At 37.3% G+C, this 21,750-nt stretch overlaps 1 long non-coding RNA gene across 5 annotated transcripts in view; it reads right to left on the bottom strand.

Moving 5' to 3' along the window:
• Positions 1-21,750, bottom strand: part of LOC106509395 (uncharacterized) — a 707,614-nt gene that overhangs the window by 587,570 nt on the left and 98,294 nt on the right. For 2 of the 5 annotated variants that reach the window (XR_014837148.1, XR_014837145.1), the window contains one exon: positions 4,075-6,063. The exons of the other annotated variants lie outside the window; for them this stretch is intronic. This is a non-coding gene — a long non-coding RNA (uncharacterized LOC106509395). Of the gene's footprint in view, positions 1-4,074; positions 6,064-21,750 lie in introns of those variants that run through there. 5 annotated transcript variants of the gene reach the window in all.

Below are 21,750 nucleotides of genomic sequence, written 5' to 3'. Positions count from 1 at the left end.
TCACTAAATTGCCTTTATTATATAACTTAAAAAAATTTAAACAAACAAGAATCCTCCTCTAGAGAGTTTCTTTCGCAGTTGATACCATCCATTATAGCACACTAAATTAAGAGCATAAATGTACATTCAAATTGATCTGGGTTTAAGATCAAAATTTCTAGCTCTGTGGCCTTGAGCAAAGTCATAAGGTTCTTTAAAGCCTTTTTTCCTTCATCTATAAGATATTGATTACAGAACAATTCACATACAGGATTGCACTGTGTGAATTAAACGAGAAAATGCAGGTAAAGTTCATAGTCCATTGTTTACTACCTAGTGAGTTCCTGGAAGGAGTTCTCAAACAATCTAAATACAGAGGCTCAGGAAGCAGGGAACTCAAAATAGGAAGAAGTAAAGGGCAATTTCCAGGAACATGCTGGAAGGAGAATATAAGTTCATGAGCTCTGTGGCTGACATCATGAACCACCCATCCAGGTGCCAGTTATGCCAGAAGACAGACTCTGGAAGAGAAGTCTTTTTGGTAATGAAATCGGTAGAATAACTGATGGTATAAAGTATTTCTACAATGTTTACATTGCTGAGGGAGAACCTGGGAGGCTGAATGATACACAAATAGTAACCTAAGGGAATGGAAGGTGAGAGTGACAAGCATATCTTGCTTTTGGGTAGAAACGAGGAAGAGAGGGGAACAGGATGACTTTCCAGATGCAGAGCTCAAAAGGAGTGAAAGAGGCCTTTACAATGAGCTTGCCTACAGTAAACTATGTAAAATGCACTCACAACTCTCTCTCCTAACAACATAACTAAGAAGTTAAAACCTTGATATGATTTAAAAAAAGAGTGTATCTTGAGTTAGACCACAAAGCCTGCTATATTGCCTTAACCACAGCTGCTACCAGGGTCTAGCAAGGAGAGAGATAAAGAAACCTGCTTTGCTACATAAATAATTAAAATGCAATATGATGCCTGCTTAAATAACAATTTTAAATTACATACACACAGCAAAACAATACAGCTAAGGGATTAAAACAAATTGCTTGGGAGAGATAGGGAAACTCTCCAAATGTAGATGTTTGAGTTTGGGCCTTGTTATAGAAAAGTGGGACATCAAGACAGATGATCAAGACATCAGGACAGATAAATACCATGTCCACAGGCAGAATGTAAAGACAAGCAGGTGAAGGTAAGGTGAAAGCAAGTTTTTGTGGGAAGAGAAGGAAGCAAGTCACTGGGATGGTGGGGGTGGGGGCGGTTACTACAACAGATTCATTCCTGATTTTAAAAGACTTGTCTGGAGTTCCATCGTGGCACAGTGGAAACAAATCCGACTAGGAACCATGAGGTTGTGGGTTTGATCCTTGGCCTTGCTCACTGGATTAAGGATCTGGAGTTGCTGTGAGCTGTGGTGAAGGTCACACATGTGGCTTGGATCCTGCGTTGCTGCGGCTGTGGTGTAGGCTGATAGAGCTCCGATTAGACCCCTAACCTGGGGAACCCCCATACCTCCATATGCTGTGGGTGCGGCCCTGAAAAGACAAACGACCAAAAAAAAAAAAAAAAAAAGATTTGTCTCCACAGAGTTCCCATCATGCCTTAGTGGAAATGAATCTGAATCTGACTGATACCCATGAAGGCACAGGTTCGATCCCTGGCCTCACTCAGTGGATTAAAGATCCGGCATTGCCATGAGCTGTGGTGTAAGTCTCAGACATGGCTCACATCTGACATTGCTGTGGACATGGTGTAGGATGATGGCTGCAGCTCCAATTTGACCTCTAGCCTGAGAACCTCCATATGCTGTGGGTGTGGCCCTAAACAAAAGGGGAAAAAAAAAACATAAAAGACTTGGTTCCAGAATACTGTAGTGAAATTGGCCTTAACAGCTGTGAGAAATGGGATGTTCTGAAGACAGAAAAAGTTATCCTGTAAACAGATGTTTTAGAAAGACATAAACCTTATTAAGAGTGCTTAAATTGCATTGGGACATGAAATATAATAATTAGTAAAACAAAAAAAATAAAGGCAAAAATGAAAAATTTTGCTTTAGTTCTATGTATTGAAATTTGACACTTTCCATTAGCCTCTACATGGAATAAAACATGAGCCAGTGCAGCTGCCCACCCACAGCACCAGCTCAGGGTGGAGACCAGGAAGGAGGCACTCTGTGCTCTGGGAAAAGTGGCAGAACAGGTCTTCAGATAGTTAGACATTTTTTAGGAGAAATTCTTATGAGCCCAATCCTCGCATCTCCTAATAACTAGAAAAACACTAAAATCCTTCAATGATGACTGATGTCTGTGACCAGTATTAACCTTCTTAAGACCAGCAGCAAACTTCTGTAAAGTGTGTGCATGGCTGCATGCACCTTCCCCTTCACCTTTATGACTTATATCTTGATATTCCCCCTTTCCTCTTTGGGGCAGTATTTCAGATAAGCCCTGCAGAGGATATCATGAACCACTCAACCACCCATAGCAGCGGGGGTGGGGGTGGGGTGCTGCCTCCTGGGCTATGGTTAATTGGACAAAACAAAAGATGTCATGGTCGTCTGTGAAAACAGCCAGTCCCAAGCAAGGATGGGCCAGTGAGCCCTGAGGGAATTCAGGAAAGAAACGAAGACTGGCCTACAGCTGAAGTGTTCTCAAAGGAGTGATTCTAGTAAGCTCAGACTTTTACTTCTTCCCATAGAAATTGGTTTTCTGTAAATCTTTTTCTGTAAATCTGGTTATCTGTAAAACTTTTGTTCCTATTACCCTCCCTATGTTGCAAAAACTCATATATCCTGGCTTCTCCTCCAGCGGTTTCTCAGGGCTACTTGAGATGCTGTGTCCCAGGAGGGTTAAGTCCTAATTTCACCCCAAATAAAAGTTAACTCTCAACTTTCAGGTTGTGCATTTTTTAGTCGATAGTTCCTAGGCCTATCATAGAAAATTACCACAAACTTGCTGGCTAAAAATAAAGGAAATTAATTTCTCACAGTGCTGTAAATTAGATATCTGAAATCAAGGTGACCATGGGGCCTTGTTCCCTATAAAGGCTCTGGGGAAGAATCTTTCCCTGCTTCTTCCGACTTCTGCTAGCACACAGCAATCCTTGACATTCTTTAGCATTACCTGATCTCTGCCTAGGTCTTCGCATGGCATCTCCCATGTGTTTATATCTGTGTATTTTCTCTTCCTATAACACTAGTCATAGAAAGTAGGACTCATTCTAATGCAGTATGACTTCATCTTCACTTGATTACTTCTGCAAAGATCCTATTTCCAAATAAGGTCACAGTTTGAAGTTGAGTGGATGAAAACTGGAGGAGGCACTATCCAATCCACTGTAGGTCCAGCATTTGTCCCCACTGAAATTCATATCCAGCCCACATGAAAAATAAATTCTCCTCATTCTCATCCTACCATCCCTCAAAGTCTTAGCTCATACCAGCATCAACTCTAATTCCAAAATTCTCATCTAAATATCATCAACAGAAAGTTCCAAATCTTATTATCCAAATCATCGAAGTCAAGTATGCTTATGAAATTTTATTTGAAATCCATGATAGAGCTATTATTGCTAATTGCCATTGTCATACTTGCACAACTTAAATGGTAAGAAATGAATGAAACATAAGGCAAGGTAATAGATTTTAGGTGAATGAGCTATATGTTCACTGGGGAAAAAAGCTAGACACAAAGGAACATTTAAATCAAATACAGAACAGCCATACGTACCTCTGCTGATAGAAGTCAGAATAATGGTAACATGGGGAAGCAGATGTTAAATGTAAAAAGTAAGAGATATAAAGGAAACTTCAGGAGTGAAGGAACTGTTCTATATCTTGAGTTTGTTATCATGGCATAAAACATATCAAGCTAGGAGTTCCTGCTATGGCTTAATGGGATATGTGGCAGCTCTGAAGCACCAGATTCAGGTTCCATCCCCTGCCCAGCACAGTGGGTTGAAGAATCTGTCGTTGCAGCAGCAGCAGCATAGGTCACAACTTGGGCTCACATTTGATTTCTGGCTCAGGAACTCCATATGCCACCAGGTGGCCAAAAAAGAAAAAAAAAAAATCAAGCTGTACAGTTAAGGTTTATGCATTTTATTTAATTCACAATTACAAAATAAGTCAAAATAAAAAACAAAATACAAAAAAAAAATTCCCCATATAAAAACTCCCTAGAATGTTTTACATATACCTGATAAATCAGAGATGCTTTAAAATTTTAAGTAAACATAGGATGCAAGTATAAAAGAAATTCATAATAATCTAGAAAAAATGTTCCTTCATATTTCTTCACAGATATTTTATTTCCATCTGGGAATATAACATGTGTATGGTTTAAGATAACATCAGAGCATGATTCATTGCAACAAAGTTTAAAGCAAGTACTGTTTATTGGCATTTGAACAGTCATTTATGTTTTAAGTTAATATATTTTAATTCAGGTATACAGAGGCCTTTAAAAAGAGATTTCCTACTTATCTGAGTTTTTATAAACCCACAAACTTTCTGCAGTAACGTCATTAAAATGAAAGGATTTTTGGTGTATATACTAGCATCACATTAATCTCAAAAAGTCTAATAGGGTTTATAGTTAGATGACAGGATAAAAACCTAATGTCAGAGCTTAATCACTTAAAAAAAAAAACAGCACCATTGTGGTATAATTGATACACAAAGAGCTACACATGTACAATGTGTACAATAATGAGTTTGGGCATATGCAATCACTCAGGATATTTCCATCATCATTAGTAAAGCCTAAACTGTTAATTTTATGTTTTATCATTTTTGAGACTGAGCTGCTAATTAAATAGATTATAGAAAGGATGTTGCAAGACTGAATTAAGAAATTAGGATTAACATATAAGATAAAACTTGTAGGTCAAATTCTACTTAAATATCAGGGAAAAAAAGATTAATAAAATAGACCCCCTTAATCAGTTTTAGTTACTGCAGTCAACTACAGATTTCAGTGGTGAATTCTCATGTCAACCCATTGTCTTGCCTAGGACATGAATCTTCTCTGTCCCTGCAGATTCCTCCCATAGTAACTTTGTAGCCTTCTTGGTTATCAGATCTTTGAGATCAACTGTTGAGGTATCCCAGTGCTTATGTTCAAGTAACCATTATTTTACTTCATAATGGCCCCAAATCACAAGAGGAGTGATGCTGGCAATTCAGATATGCCAAAGAGAAGTCCTTCCTTTTAATTGAAAAGTTTAAAGTTCTTGATTTAATAAGGAAAGAAAAAAAATATATGCTAAAGTTGCTAAGATTTATGGTATGAAAAAGTCTTTTGTTTAATTGTAAAGAAGGAAAAAGAAATTCAGGCTAATTTTGACATCACATCTCAAACTGCAAAAATTACATCTACAATGTGTGATAAGTTCTTAGTTAAGCTGGAAAAGGCATTCGATTTGTACACTAAGATGTTTTGGAAGAGAGAGACATAACATGTATACACATAACATTTATTACAATATGTTGTTATAATTGCTCTATTTTTATTATCAGCTATAGTTGATAATCTCTATATTATATTATATAAATTAACCTTTATCATGGTGTGTATATTGGAAAAAAAGATAGTACACATATGGTTCAGTACTATCTGAGGCTTCAGGCATTCACTGGGGGTCTTGGAACATATCCTCTGTGGATATGAGGGGGGCTACTAAATGTTTAATGTGAAAAATCCAGCATTAAAGAAGCATTCTTTGTTAAATGACTAATTCAGTAATACCTATGCATTAAAAATCCATTTTAACTAAAAAATACCAAACACAGGTCTGCAAAACAAACAAATAAAAATGGAAAAGTTTACCAAGATGATGAAATCAATTCTAATTCAGAAAATGCGTAGGCACCAGAGTAGATATTTTCCAGTGTCTTATGACTACAAATAACTATTAAAAAATATAAAACATATAAAATAATTTCCACTAAACAGTGAATCATGCTATCCTTGACCACGAGAGATGAAAGCAAAATTTTAAGTAATTGAAAAAAACTCAAAGATGACTTGTGTTAAAAATATTTCTTCTTAAAGTAATATCAGCAGACAGCATCTGCGAAAACAAGAAAATACTGTTTGAGTTCCTCTCATAGCATACTCATTTAAAAATGAGGGATATTTTCCCTCTAAATAGATTCTGTTGGATCTCTAAATATCATTTCTAGCAAGATTTATTAGGTAAAAAGGGCAAAAATCCAAGTCCTCACATGATGTCAATAAGTGCCTTAGGGCTGATCAAAAGGATGCGTTTCCATTTAGAATGTCACATAATTATGGCTGGCAACTTGTTTACTGTGAATGCAATAACCTGAACAATCTAATAAAGATTCAGGAAATAAGCTTTAAGAAGATTATATAGAAAGAAGTCTTATTATGGTTCAATTAAAAGTCTGAAACACGAATACACTTCCGTTTTCATCAGTTAAAAGTCTGTAACAAGAATACATGTTTGTTTTCATCATTTCATAGAGTCTATTTATTCTCGAGTTGTTTACTATCTTGACTTATTCTCTTTACCTTGTATAAGATTCTGCAGCAGCATGAGTCATGTTGCTGGATAATAGTTTCAGTTCTCTTTGATCTTCAGTTTGATTCCAAATTTAATAGATACGGTTAAATATTGTCTTTGTCAATTTTCACTTGAATTCAGTCATTCTCTAAGAATCAATAACCTCAAGTACAAAATACTTGGTATTCCCCTCACTATGAAACCTGTGATTCACGTGGTATTGGAAAAGATCTACTACATTGGCTCTCAAACATCAACGTGTGTCAGCGTACTTGAAGAGACTGACTGTTAATTTAGGTTTTTCCAAAACCCCATCTATATTCCTTTTTTCCTTGAATCATTCCTGGCAACACTTGGACTAGTGACCATCCTCTGATAAGCCAATACTAAAAAAATATTAGAGGTACAAGAGAAGAACTGGAAGAGATGTCTGGTAAAGATGAAAGGGAGGAAGTCAGAAAAGTGGGGAAATCATTCAGTTCAAGAAGTTAGTTTGACCCCAGTGAGAAAGAGGGGAAAGGAAAAAATATTTGATACAAAAAAGGCTTAATCTGTAGTACAATTCTAAGAATGCTTTGGCAAGAGGATGTTATGGGCCAAAGCTGCCTGCTAAAGCAGTTCTGCATTCTACAGGAAGAACACCTCCTTCAGTATACCTACTCCACTGGCTAGGAGCAGCCTTTGTGCAAAAATAGGGCCAGACCTAAAAGGGCTATAGTTGGGATCATTAGTTAATTTTGTTCCCTGCAGAAAGAGATCTGAGTGTGACATTTTCATAGCCAACATAGCTTGTCAAAACACAAATTTCTGGGCTCTATCCTGAAGAGTTTCTCATTTAGTAAGTTTGGGGGTGGATATGAGAATTTACATTTCTCACAAATTGCATATGCTACTGATCTAGCAACTACATCATGGGAAATGCTAGTCTATATATAAGAGCATTTGCTGGTTCGCTTTCCTCTTTGGATATGTTAGAGTGGAAGATAATATATGTGTTAAAATTAACTTTTTTGATACTTTTGTTTTTTTCAGAGCTTTATTTAGTAATATACTGAATAGTTCAGTGAGTGTTAGGTTAGAAAACTGCATAAATGCTGCTATATGAAACTGCTTTAAAAGCACTTTGCTGGTATAAAAGAAAACCCCTGGGATTCCTTTATTGCTTTGTCTTATTACCTCGGCTAAGAAAACCTAACTTTCCTTCGTTATATTTTAATAGCTAATACCACATATATTAAAACAATACATTGAGAATAATACATAGAGAGACTAAGGTTATAAGGTGAGAGTATGGTTGGAAAAAAGGGATTTATTTAATGACCCAAATTTACTAAAGATGCTGAGACAAATCCCAATGTGTTGTATCCAGAGCACGTGATTAAGAAAAACAAAACAAAACAAAACAAACAAACAAATAAAAAACTTAATGATTCTCTTGCACTGGGAACACACAAATTCCCGCTGAGTATTTTCTTATGTAAAATAAATGTTTGGACAAGAATTACAGCGGGTAATTTAGATAATCAGACATTACACCAAGGGCTACAGCAATAAGCAAAATGATTTTTCCCAGCAAATGAGCGGGTACAAAAAATAAGATCTAGTGACTTGGACAAGAATGAGAAGTAAGTGGAGCTGAAATTCAAGAAAACCTGTGACCTATGAGGCAACACTGGTACTCAGTGATCCTCAAAAGATGATCAGATCTCTCACTGTTGAAAACAAAGAGAATACTAGAGGAGAGTGAAATCCATTTCCTGCAGCAGTGGAACAGCTAAATATTAGGTTCGGTAGAGAGGTGAATAATAAGATCCTTGATCTGAAAACTAGAATCAGAGAGAGGGACCAATATCCTAATAACATGAATTCAACCTTATTATTAAATGAATGAGAAAGTAAGTAATTAGCATAACTAATAATGAAGATAAAACTCATAGATATAGGCTGCACACTTAAAATTTGACATCACTGTAAGGAAGAACATAAGCAAACACTGAGAACATACTACAATTAATAAAATAGGTCAGAAAACTAGAAAAGAATATAGGGGAAAAAAGGCAAATAGAAATTATATTCAAAGAAGAGGTGAAGCATCCAACAAAAAATATTTCCTTAGTCGCATAGTTTAAGAAACCTCACCAGATATTTATTAAGTAAATGAGATTTTAAAAGTGTCTTAAAAAAAAATTGCATATATATCCTGCAAGTCATGTCATATAAGTACGGGAAGTAAATGGTACAACGTTTTCCAATGGAAAGTAAACTCAACTGGTCTGTGTTTTGTTTTATTCACAAAGTCCAAGTGAACGAAAAAGGAACTTCTGCCTCACAGCTTTACTTTTCCAAGTTTGTATTGAAGGTCATTAATTTTTGAAAAATGGACGCTTTCTATAGAGACATATATACAAGATAAATTCAACTGAACTCATATCTAAAGCCTAAAATATAAGAAAATAAATTTTAATAATTTAGTGTTGCTTGTAAATGTTAATTTTAATGAGGTTAGTTTTGAGTATGATGGAGTATACAGGTAGTGTTTACAGTTTCCTTAAGCCTAATTAAACAATATAGTTCTATACAATGTTGAAAGTATTATTTTTAGTAATTTTCCTGTAGGATTGGTAAAAAAAAAAAATATATATATATATATATATTGGTTATAGCACCATGCGAATGAGTTTCCCATTGCTTTCTGATAATACTCTTCTTTGGACCTAACATAGTTCTTCTTCCACTGCTAATAATGTGAATGTAAACACTTCATATCTGAATATCCACTAATTGCTGGAAAAATTACTTTTTTTTTTTTAGTGTTTTTACTGCATATGCTCTATATTTAGTCTTTGAATATAGAAAGTATGTGAACTCAGTTTCTGAAGAGATTCTGTCTTAATTCAACATTATAGAAAAAAAATGTCTGGGGTACGCTATTTGAGAATGATGTTTTCATTGTGGTGTTGAGACATTACATTTTTCTTTTTTCTTTTTTTTTTCCCTTGTATTTTTGCCTTTTCTAGGGCTGCTCCTGCGGCATATGGAGATTCCCAGGCTAGGGGTCTAATCGGAGCTGTAGCCACTGGCCTACACCAGAGCCACAGGAACGCGGGATCTGAGCCGCGTCTGCAACCTACACCATAGCTCAGAGCAATGCCAGATTCTTAACCCACTAAGCAAGGCCAGGGATCGAACCTGCAACCTCACGGTTCCTAGTCAGATCTGTTAACCACTGAGCCACGACGGGAACTCCTACATTTTTTTTAATATGCTTTCATCCTTTCTTGAAAAGTAAATTCACATTCTGAGCCCTTGTTCCTGTCCATAATCCTCTTCTGTTCTGTGGCGGGAACTGAAAACGCAGGGTAGGGGAACATGGTGTATTTTATACTTGACTAATTTTTACACTAGGAATGACAACCAGATTATGTATGAACTTGAAATTATTTCCAACCAGGCAGTCATAGACACTATGAAGCACTACTATATGCCTTTTGGGCTCTTCCTTAGGTTTACCATTTAATTTTGAGTTTCAAGTTTATTTAAGTACTGCTATAGGGAGCTCCCTTGTGGTGCAGTGGGATAAGGATGTGGTGTTGTCACTGCAGAAACTTGGATCAGTACAGTGTCCTTCCTTGGCTCAGAAACTTCCATATGTCACTGGTGCAGCCAAAAAAAAAAAAAAAAAAAAAAAAAAAAACGAAGTGTTATAGATTAAACAATATGTCCACCCCCTCCCCACCAAATCCACACTTGAAAGTGAAAGTAATCCCTATTGTGATGGTATCTGGAGATGAGACCTTTGAGAGGATATGATAATGAAAATAGAACTCTCATGAATGGGCTTAGTGCCCTTATAAAAGAGACCCCTGTGCCATATGAGGCTACAGTGATAAGACAGCTACGGATGAATCAAGAAGGAACCTTCAGCAAATCTGCTTGTGACTTGATTTTAGACTTCTCATTTCTGGAGTGTATTAAAAACACATTTCTGTTGTTTATGAGCCACCAAGTCTATGGTCTGTTATAGCAGCTCAAACTTGCTAAGACATGTACACTGAGACTACAATAAAGGGCAGAGGGTAGGAAACATTTTTAACATTACACTATAAGAATTTTTCCTTTTGAAGATTTTATTTTATAGCATTTTAGATTTACACTGTAAAAAATTAATAAACAGAAACTCAATAGAGCCAGGAGACCAGAAATGGTAGCTTTTACTCTTTGTGATAACAGCAGAGCCAAGCAGAAGAACAAAGACTCCCTTTATTTCCTGGCAGGGACTCAGCCACCAAAAAGCCATGAAATCTTCGCTTACTGTCCTCCCAAATTTGTTCCCATCTATAAAGTCCAATGCCTTCCCTTGCTGTGCAAGAGACTCTACATGGCTTGCCATGATTCCAGCCTCTGAATTGCAACTGTTTGCTGATCCAAAATAAATCCATCTTTGTTGAAGAAATATCTTGCCATCTCTTTGCTTTAGGTCAACAATAGAAAAATTGCTCAGAAATTACCACATTTGAAAGAACTAGAGCTCTGGAAGAGATCAAACTGAGTGCTTTCAGCACAGACTTCACAAGAAATTATAATGAGCTTAACTAATCAATACAAATTAAACTCCTGAACGCTTTTGGCACACAAAAATACTCAAGATTATATCTGATAGGGACATAACTGGCAAGAGCATTTTAAACAAAAACTGGAATAAAACATCTATAGAAATTTATAGTCCTTAAAAAATATTGAGAATCTAGATCTTTCTTAAAATTTTATACCTTTTTGAAGCAATGAGAATACTGTGAGAAAATATTTATCATAAAGATCTGCTGAAAAAACATAATCAATGAAAGAATAACCACAAACTGGGTACCAATTGCCATTATGAGGAATATCACCTCATATTCATAAAATAAAAAGTGTGCAATATAAGACAATATATAATGAAACGTCATATTGAATGAAGATAAATATGATTTTTAAAAAATATGAATAATATTGGGTTATAACAGTACTACATTTTCATACCACTTTATTTTAAAGATGCATCATATATACTAAGAGTTTTACATAGCAAGATACATTTGATAGGGATGTAACTAGCAACATCATTTTAAACAAAAACTGGTATAAAACATCTATACAAATTTATAATATCAAGTAGGTTAAAAGTCTTCATATGATATGGAAACAAATCTTACTACATATTTGCATATAATTTGCAAAAGACATAAACTACATAAATTCATTAATACTCATTTTTTAAAATTTTTCCAGTTTTAATGAGGTACAGTTGAAGTTGCAATATATTTAAAGGATGTGATGTGATGTATTAATAGATGCATATATTGTGAAGAGTCTCAAAATCATATTAATTAACATATTCATTACCTCATATAATTACTTTTTTGCTGAGAACATTTAAGAACTACTATAACAAATTTAAGTATACATCAATCATAGTCATTATGCCATACTTTAAATCCTCAGAATTCATACATTTTATAACTGAGAGTTTGTACCCTTTGACCAACCTCTGCCTATTTTTAACTCCATTCTCCCCATGCACCCCATCCCCAAGTTCCTGGCAGCCACCATTCTAATCTCTGTTTCTATTCTGCTTCTATAAGTTAAATTACTTCTTTTTCTTTCTTCTCCTTTTCTTTCTTCTTTTTTTTTTTTTTCAGATTCCACATATAAGTTTAAATGATCCCTTGTGGTATTATTTTTCTAATGTGTCTGGTTTATCTCACTTAGCATAATGCCTTCTAAATCCATCCATATTGTCAAAAATGGCAGGATTTCTTCTCCTTAAAGGCTGAATAATATTCCTTTATATATATCTATATACATAGATATATAGATATATATATGCAGCAATAATATATATTCATTGATGGACCCTCAGGTTGTTTCCATGAATAATGCCGCCAGGAACACAGGGGTAAGGTAGTCTCTTTGAGTTGGTTATTTTGTTTCCTTTGAATATATACTTACAGTAGGATGGTAGTCCCACTTCTAACTTATTAAGGAGCTTCCGTATCTTTTCCACAGTGGTTGAATTAGTTTATATTCTCATCAACAGTATATAAGGATTCTCTTTTCTCACATCCTCACCAGTATTTATCTCTTTTCTTTTTGATATCGGTCATCCTAAAAGGTGTGAGGTGATACCTCACTGTAGTTTTGATTTGCATTTCCCTCATGATTAGTGATATTGAACATATATTCATGAAGCTGATGGCCATATGCATATCTTCTTTAGCAACAAAGGTCTATTTAGTTACTTTGCCCATTTTTTAATTCAATTTTTTTTCCTTTGCTAATGAGATATATGAACTCCTTATATATTTTGGATATTTACCCCTTATTGGATATACATGGTGAAAATATTTTCTCCCTTTCCATATATTTCCATTTCATTTTGTTGGTGGTTTCCTTTGCTGCGCAGAAACATTCAATTTTATGTAACCCCACTTGTTACCTTTGTTTTTGTTACCTTTGCTTTTGGTGTCAAAAAAGAAAGTCATTACCAAGACCAATGTCAAGGAACTTATGCTTATGTTTTCTTCTAGAACTTGTGTGGTATCAGGTCTTACATTCAGGTTTTTAATTCATTTTGAGTTCATTTTTGAGTCTGATGGAAAATAGGGGTTCAATTTCATTCTTTACATATTGATATTATTTTCCCAACACCATTTACTAAAAAAACTATCTTTCTACCATTATGCATTCTAGCCACCTCTGCCGAAAGTTAATTGGGGGAGGAAGGCAAGATGGTGGAAGAGTAGGGGGACACGCTCGCCTTCTCCCACAAACACAACAAAAATCACATCTACAGGTTAAATGACTCGCACAAAACAGCAATTAATTGCTGGCAGAAGAACCTAAACTCCAATAATGGCAAGAATCTCGTGATATAACTGGGTAAAACAAGAGAAAAGAGGAGAGTGAGAGAAGGAGAATCGGGGCTGGACGGGCACTCCCAAAAGGGAACTGTGGAGGAGAAAGGGATCCCACACCCTGGAAAGTCACCTACTCTAGGGAAAGATCAACCAAATGGGAGGGACCTCCAGATGCAGAAAAGAGCGCAGCAATAAGTCTGAGATCTGAAGAGCAGAGTGAGAACTGAACAGATCATCCGAACTACTGGCACAGTCACCTACAACAGAGACGCTTGGGTGGGGGCTGGGCACCGAGACCTTGGCTCAGGAGGTTATTAGTCCCAGGGAACGGGCTGGGGTGGGCAGTGCAGAGACTGCTAGGGGGAGTAGGAACCTGTCAGTCGGGTTGTCGGGGCAGAGACTGCCTGGGGGACTAGGAAGCCTAGCATCGCAGGTGGAGGGAACAATACACTAAGGGCTTGTGGGGTGGAAAGCCACATCAGAGGTAACCTGGGAGAAGAGCTGGATCTGCAGGAGAGAAAAGGCACCACTGTTGGGAGGGGAGAGGAGGAGGGGTGGGCCACCATAGAATACTCCCCGTACGCCACAGTGAGCTCACTTGCCTGCCAGCTATCAGAAAGCTGTCCCTCCCAGTACATTCCCCCCTCCCCGTACACTCCCACTCCCCCTACCCCACGCACATGCACCGGACCTGAGGCTGCCTGCCACCCCGAGAGCTGGCCTCACTATTTGCAGGGAGCCGACCATGGCAGGGGCTTTCCCTGCCCTGGCCTGCCTGCCCCCTGGAGGGGCTACACCCATGCAGAGCAGCACCCAGCACCGCCAGCCCCCTGGAAAAGGCCCACAGCCCAGAAAAGCTGGTACAAGCTTGGCTTGGCCATACAAAATCTGCCTCCATTGTGGGGTGATCCTGCCAATCCTGGCTGCCCTGGGGAAGAGCCCCTTGGGTTCTCAGAAGCCTGGCTAAGCTGCTCCAGACATTGGGGGTGCTGCACTCCTGTGGAACAGCTGCCCAGCACTGCCAGCCCCCTGCAAGAGCCCGGACAGCCTAGAAAATCTAGAACAAGCTTGGCCCGGCGACACAAAATCTGCCTCCATTAGGGGGTGATCCTGCCAATCCTGGCTGCCCTGGGGAAGAGCCCCTTGGTTTCTCAGCAACCCAGCTAGGCTGCTCTAGTCCCTGGGGTTGCTGCACTCCCGTGGAACAGCTGCCCAGCACCGCTAGCCCCCCTGCAAAAGGCCCGCAGCCCAGAAAAGCCAGAATGAGCTCAGCCCAGCCGTACAAAAGCTGCCTCCATTGGGTGGTGGTCCGTCCAATCCTGGCTGCCCTGGGAAGAGCCCCTTGGGTTCTCAGTGGCCCAGCTGGCTGCTCCCACCCTTGGGGGGTGCTGCATTCCCACAGAACAGCTGCCCAGCACTATTAGCCCCCTCTGCAAGAGCCTCACAGCCCAGAAAAACGAGAGCAAGCTCTGCTCAGCACGTGAAATCTGCTTCCATCGCGGTACAGACCTCCCAGTCCTGTCTGCCCTCAGGAAGTCCTCCTTTGCTTCAGAGAGACCCTGTCAGCCCCATCCACCCTCAGGAAAAGCCATGCTGCCTCAAAGAAGACAACCAACAATGCCAGCCCCTCAGGAAACATTCCACAACAGTGCCGAGGCAAACCCTGCCTAGCCACAGGGAGTACAACTCCACCAAGAAAAACAAAACCAGCAAGATGAAGAAGCTGAGAAACCTCCCCCAGTTAAACCAATAGGAGAACTCACCTAAAGCAGTCAACAATGAAACAGATCTCGGCAGTCTGACAGACTTGGAGTTCAAAAGGGAAATTAGTTAAAATACTGAAGGAATTAAGAGCAGATATGAACAGTAATGCAGATGCCCTCAGAAAGGACTAGAAAATATAAGGAGGAGCCAAGAAAAACTAGAAAATCCATTTGCAGAGATACAAACTGAGCTAAGGGCAGTAAAAACCAGAATGATAATGCAGAAGAACGAATCAGTGATATGGAAGATAGAATAACGGTAATCACCCAATCAGGTCAGCAGACAGAAAACCAAATGAAAAAACATGAAAGCAATATAAGAGACCTATGAGATAATATAAAGCAGGCCAATCTATGAATAATAGGAATATCAGAAGGAGCAGAAAAAGATAAGGGAATGGAAAATACATTTGAAGAAATTATCACTGGAAACTTCTAAAGGATACTGATTTCAAGACACAGGAAGCACAGAGGGCCCCAAATAAGTTGAACCCAAATAGACCCACACCAAGACACATTATAATAAAAATGGCAAAAATTAATGATAAAGAGAGGATCCTAAAGGCAGCAAGAGAAAAGCAGAATGTTACCTATAAGGGAACCTCCATAAGGTTATCAGCTGATTTTTCTTCAGAAACTCTACAGGCCAGGAGGGAATGGCAAGAGATATTTAAAGTGCTAAAAGTTAAAAATATGCAACCTAGAATACTCTATCCAGCAAGAATATCATTTAAAATAGAAGGGGAAATGATTTTTTGTTCCAAAAAACAAAAGCTAAAGGAATACAGCAATACAAAACCTAGGCTAAAAGAAATATTGAAGGGCTTCTCTAAACCAAAAAGAAAAGAATGAGGAAGCCACAGTCAGGGAGCAGTCACTCAGATAAGCCAGCACACATGTTTAATCATGAACATGTTTAAAACAAAATAAAATTAAAAAGAAAAAAAAAGAGTCATCAAAATCATAAAATATGGGCAAGGGATGGTGAGGAAATAAATTCTCTTTTTTTAAAAAAAAATTTGCTTTTCTTTCTTTCTGTTTTCTTTTTTTTTCTTTTGTGTCTGTTTCTCTTCTTAATTTTAGTATAGTAATGAAGTGTTTGAACCTGCAGGCCCATCAGGCTAAAACACATAATTATAGGAAGGGGTTAGTATTCTTTAAAAACAGAGCAAACCACAAATCGAAACCAAACACTGCATTTGCAAAAAATGAAAAGAAAAATACTCAAACAGAAAATAATTGGAGACCATCCAACCAAAAATGAAAGGAAGAAGGGAGAATCATAGACTCAGCTGGAACATGAGGTTTAAAATGGCAATAAATAATCATCTATCAATTAGCACCTTAAATGTCAATGGACTGAATGCTCTGATCAAAGTACACAGAGTGGCTGAAAAAGCAAAAACCTTCAATCTGCTGCCTACAAGCAACCCACCTTAGGACAAAAGACACACATAGATTGAAAGTGAAGGGGTGGGAAAAATACTTCATGCCAACATACATGACAGGAAAGCAGGAGTTGCAATACTCATATCAAACAAAATAGACTTTAAAACAAAAGACATAAAGAAAGACAAAGAAGGATACCATTTAATGATTAAGGGATCCATCCAAGAAGAGGATATTACTATCATCAACATATATGCCCCAAATATAGGAGCACCAGATACATACAACAAATATTAACAGACATAAAGGGAGAAATTGATGGGAATACAATCATAGTAGGAGACTTTAATACCCCACTCACACCAACAGAAAGATCCTCTAGACAGAAAACCAATAAAGCAACAGAGATCCTAAAGGAAACAATAGAAAAGTTAGACTTAATTGACATCTTCAGGACACTACATCCAAAAAAATCAGAATACACATTCTTCTCAGGTGCACACAGAACATTCTCAAGTATCAACCAGATATTGGGACACAAAGCTAACCTTAACAAATTATAAAGCATAGAAGTTATTTCAAGTATCTTCTCTGACCACAATGGCATGAAACTAGAAATCAACCACAGGGAAAAAAAAATGAGAACAAATACTACTACATGGAGACTAAACAACATGCTAGTAAAAAACCAATGTGTCAATGAGGAAATCAAGAAGGAAATTAGGCGTTCCCGTCATGGCGCAGTGATTAACAAATCTGACTATGAACCATGAGGTTGCGGGTTTGGTCCCTGCCCTTGCTCAGTGGGTTAACGATCCGACGTTGCTGTGAGCTGTGCTGTAGGTTGCAGACGTGGCTCGGATCCCATGTTGCTGTGGCTCTGGCGTAGGCAGGTGGCTGCAGCTCCGATTGGACCCCTAACCTGGGAAACTCCATATGCTGCGGGAGCGGCCCAAGAAATAGCAAAAAAAAAAAAAAGAAAGAAATTAAAAAAATACCTTGAGACAAATGATAATGAAGACACAACCTCTCAAAATATATGGGATGCCACAAAAGCAGTGCTCAGAGGGAAATTCATAGCGATACAGGACTTTCTCAAAAAAAGAAGAAAGATCTCAAATTAACAATTTAACCCGCCACCTAAACGAGTTAGAAAAAGAAGAGAAAAGACCTAAAGTCAGCAGAAGGAAGGAAATTATAAAGATCAAAGAGGAAATCAATAAAGATTCAGAAAACAATAGAGAAAATACATAAAACCAAAAGCTGGTTCTTTGAAAAGGTAAACAAAATTGACAAACCTCTGGCTAAACTCAGTAAGAAGAGGAGAGAAAGAACCCAAATAAACAAAATAAGAAATGAAAAAGGAGAAATCACAATGGATACTGCAGAAATAAAAAAAAAACAACAACATGCGAGAATACTATGAACAACTATATGCCAACAAATTTGAAAATCTGGAAGAAATAGACAGTTTTCTAGAATCTTACAGCCTGCCAAAACTGAATCAAGAAGAAACAGACCAACTGAACACACCAATCACTAGAAATGAAATTGAATATGTCATAAATACACTCCTTACAAATAAAAGTCTAGGACCTGATGGCTTCACAGGTGAATTCTACCAAACTTATAAGGAGGATCTGCTGCCCATCCTCCTTAAACTTTTTAAAAAAATCGAAGAAGAAGGAACACTCCCAAAGACCTTCTATGATGCCACCATCACCCTTATTCCAAAACCAGACAAAGATACCACTAAAAAAGAAAACTATTGGCCAACATCTTTGATGAATACAGACACAAAAATCCTCAACAAAATTTTAGCCAACCGAATCCAACAACATATCAAAAAAATTATACACCATGACCAGGAAGGGTTCATCCCAGGTTCACAAGGATGGTTCAACATACGCAAATCATTCAAAGTCATACACCACATTAACAAAAGAAAAGTCAAAAATCATATGATCATCTCAATAGATGCAGAAAAAGCATTTGACAAAGTCCAACATCCATTCATGATCAAGACCCTCACCAAAGTGGGTATGGAGGGAACATTCCTGAACATAATCAAAGCCATTTATGATAAACCCACAGCAAATATAGTACTCAATGGGGAAAAACTGAAAGCCTTCTCACTCAAACCTGGAACAAGACAGGGATGCCCACTCTCACCACTGCTCTTCAACATAGTTTTGGAAGTCCTAGCCACAGCAATTAGACGAACAAAAGAAATAAAAGGCATCCAAATAGGAAGAGAAGAGATAAAACTGTCACTGTATGCAGATGACATGATACAATACATAGAAAACCCTACGGACTCAACCCAAAAACTATTTGAACTGATCAACAAATTCAGCTAAGTAGCAGGATTAACATTCAGAAATCAGTCGCATTTATCTATAATAACAATGAAATATTAGAAAAAGAATACAAAAATACATTTTAAAATTGCACCTCAAAAAATCAAATACCTCAGAATACACCTGACCAAGGAGGTAAAGGACTTATATGCTGAGAATTATAAAACTTTAATCAAAGAAATTAATAAAAATGTAAAGAAATGGAAAGATATTCCATGTTCATGGATTGGAAAAATCAATATTGTAAAAATGGACATACTACCCAAAGCAACCTACAGATTCAATGCAATCCCTATCCAATTACCCATGACATTTTTCACAGAACTAGAACAAACCATCCAAAAATGTACATGGAACAACAAAAGACCCAGAATTGCCAAAGCAATTCTGAAGAACAAAAACCGAGCAGGAGGCATCACTCTCCCAGACTTCAAGAAATATTACAAAGCCACAGTCATCAAGACAGTGTGGTACTGGTATCAAAACAGACAGACCGACCAATGGAACAGAATAGAGAACACAGAAATAAACCCTGACACCTAGGGTCAATTAATCTTTGACAAGGGAGGCAAGAACATAAAATGGGAAAAAGAAAGTCTATTCAGCAAGAATTGCTGGGAAACCTGGACAGCTGCATGCAAAGCAATGAAACTAGAACACACCCTCAAACCATGCACAAAATAAACTCAAAATGGCTTAAAGGCTTAAATAAAAGACAAGGCACCATCAATCTCCTGGAAGAAAACATAGGCAAGACACTCGCTGACATCAACCGCATGAATATTTTCCCAGGTCAGTCTCCCAAAGCAACAGAAATAAAAGCAAAAATAAACCAATGTGACTTCATCAAACTGACAAGCTTTTTGCACAGCAAAGGAAACCAAAAAGAAAAATAAAAGACATCTTACAGAATGGGAGAAAATAGTTTCAAATGATGCAATGGACAAGGGCTTAATCTCTAGGATATATAAGCAACTTATACAACCCAACAGCAAAAAAGCCAACAACCCAATGGAAAAATGGGCAAAAGATCTGAATAGACTGTTGTCCAAGGAAGATACACAGACGGCCAACAGACACATGAAAAAATGCTGAACATACTGATTATAAGAGAAATGCAAATCAAAACTACCACGAAATACCACCTCATACCAGTCAGAATGTCCATCATTAATAAATCCACAAATAACAAGTGCTGGAGGGGCTGTGGAGAAAAGGGAACCCTCCTGCACTGTTGGTGGGAATGTGAACTGGTACAGCCACTATGGAGAACAGTTTGGAGATACCTTAGAGATCTATACATAGAACTACCATATAACCCAGCAATCCCACTCTTGGGCATATATCCAGATAAGGATTTCCTTGAAAAAGACACATGTACCTGCATGTTCACTGAAGCACTATTTGCAACAGCCAAGACATGGAAACAACCCAAATGTCCATCGACAGAGGATTGGATTAGGAAGAAGTGGTATATATACACAATGGAATACTACTCAGACATAAAAAAGAACAACATAATGCCATTTATCGCAACATGGATGGAACTAGAGACTCTCATACTGAGTGAAATAAGTCAGAAAGACAAAGACAAATACCATATGATATTGCTTATATCTGGAATCTATTATAGGGCACAAAGGAAACTTCCTACAGAAAAAGAAAATCATGGACTTGGAGAATAGACTTGTGGCTGCCCAGGGGGAGAGGGAGGGAGTGGGAGAGATCTTGGGGTTATCAGATGCAACTTGGAATGGATTTACAACGAGATCCTGCTGAGTAGCATTGAGAACTATGTCTAGATACCTATATTGCAACAGAACAAAGGGTGGAAAAAAAATGTATACATGTAAGTGTAACTTGGTCCCCATGCTGTACAGCAGAAAAATAAATTAATTTTAAAAAAGTAGGTGGAATAAGTCAGTACATAAGAGATTCAACTGATTTTCAGCCTTCCTAGTATGGGATTCCTTTTTTAAAAGCAGCTTTCAAAAAAGTCCTTCTTTATGATAAATGTTTTATCTGGTAGCCCTTAAATTCTCATTGAGAGAGAATTTGAAGTTCACCCACAAGCAGGTTCCAATGTTAAAGACTAATTTCCCCAAAACAGTTGCTTACCTCTCTCGAAAAAGAGCAATAAATGCTATTTTCCAACAAGATACCTCCACACAATTATATTTAGTAAGAGACTAAATTTAAGCATCCAGAATAGTCATAATGTGCTAAACTCAAATTGGAGGCTAATAATTTATGCTTATTATCCCTCAAACTAATCCTGACTTTCCCAAAGTTATACAACAGTTAGCTTTATTTTTAAAATATTTAGGGCACATATAAGCTTTCAACTATTGCAAATTTTCTCTTTCATCGGAAACTAATTTGATTACTGCAAAAGTTGTTTTCTAATAAAATTATATTTTAAAATAAAAAAAGAAAGTTAATTGGACATATACGTGTAGACATAATCAGTCAGTCAATTTTAAAATAACCCTTTATTTATTCAAACTTGTCCCCAAAATGTATTGCCTCTTTTATTGCCCTCAAACATAAAAATTGAAATTCACATCAATTGCATTGAGTATTTCATTCAGTGAGTGAAAATAATGAACTGCATTTGAACCATATAATGTGTAGTAATTTTATGTATGACCACACAGTATACACATATATGCATATATGTATGTAAATGTGCATATATAATACATAAAATATAGATTAACATATACATATTAGAAATTTATTTTTAATAATTTGTTGCATTTTTGCACTTCCCTTAACAATTTGTAGATATTACTAGAAATTAATCTATATGTCTCTCATTAT

This window comes from Sus scrofa, chromosome 2 (assembly GCF_054392235.1).
Source record: "Sus scrofa isolate SSC_HxYL_T2T_F1_AM1 chromosome 2, Sscrofa_HxYL_maternal_Yorkshire_Landrace_v2.0, whole genome shotgun sequence".
NCBI lineage: Eukaryota > Metazoa > Chordata > Mammalia > Artiodactyla > Suidae > Sus > Sus scrofa.
Note: the sequence above shows the minus strand (reverse complement) of the source record. Positions and strands in the feature narration are given on the sequence as shown.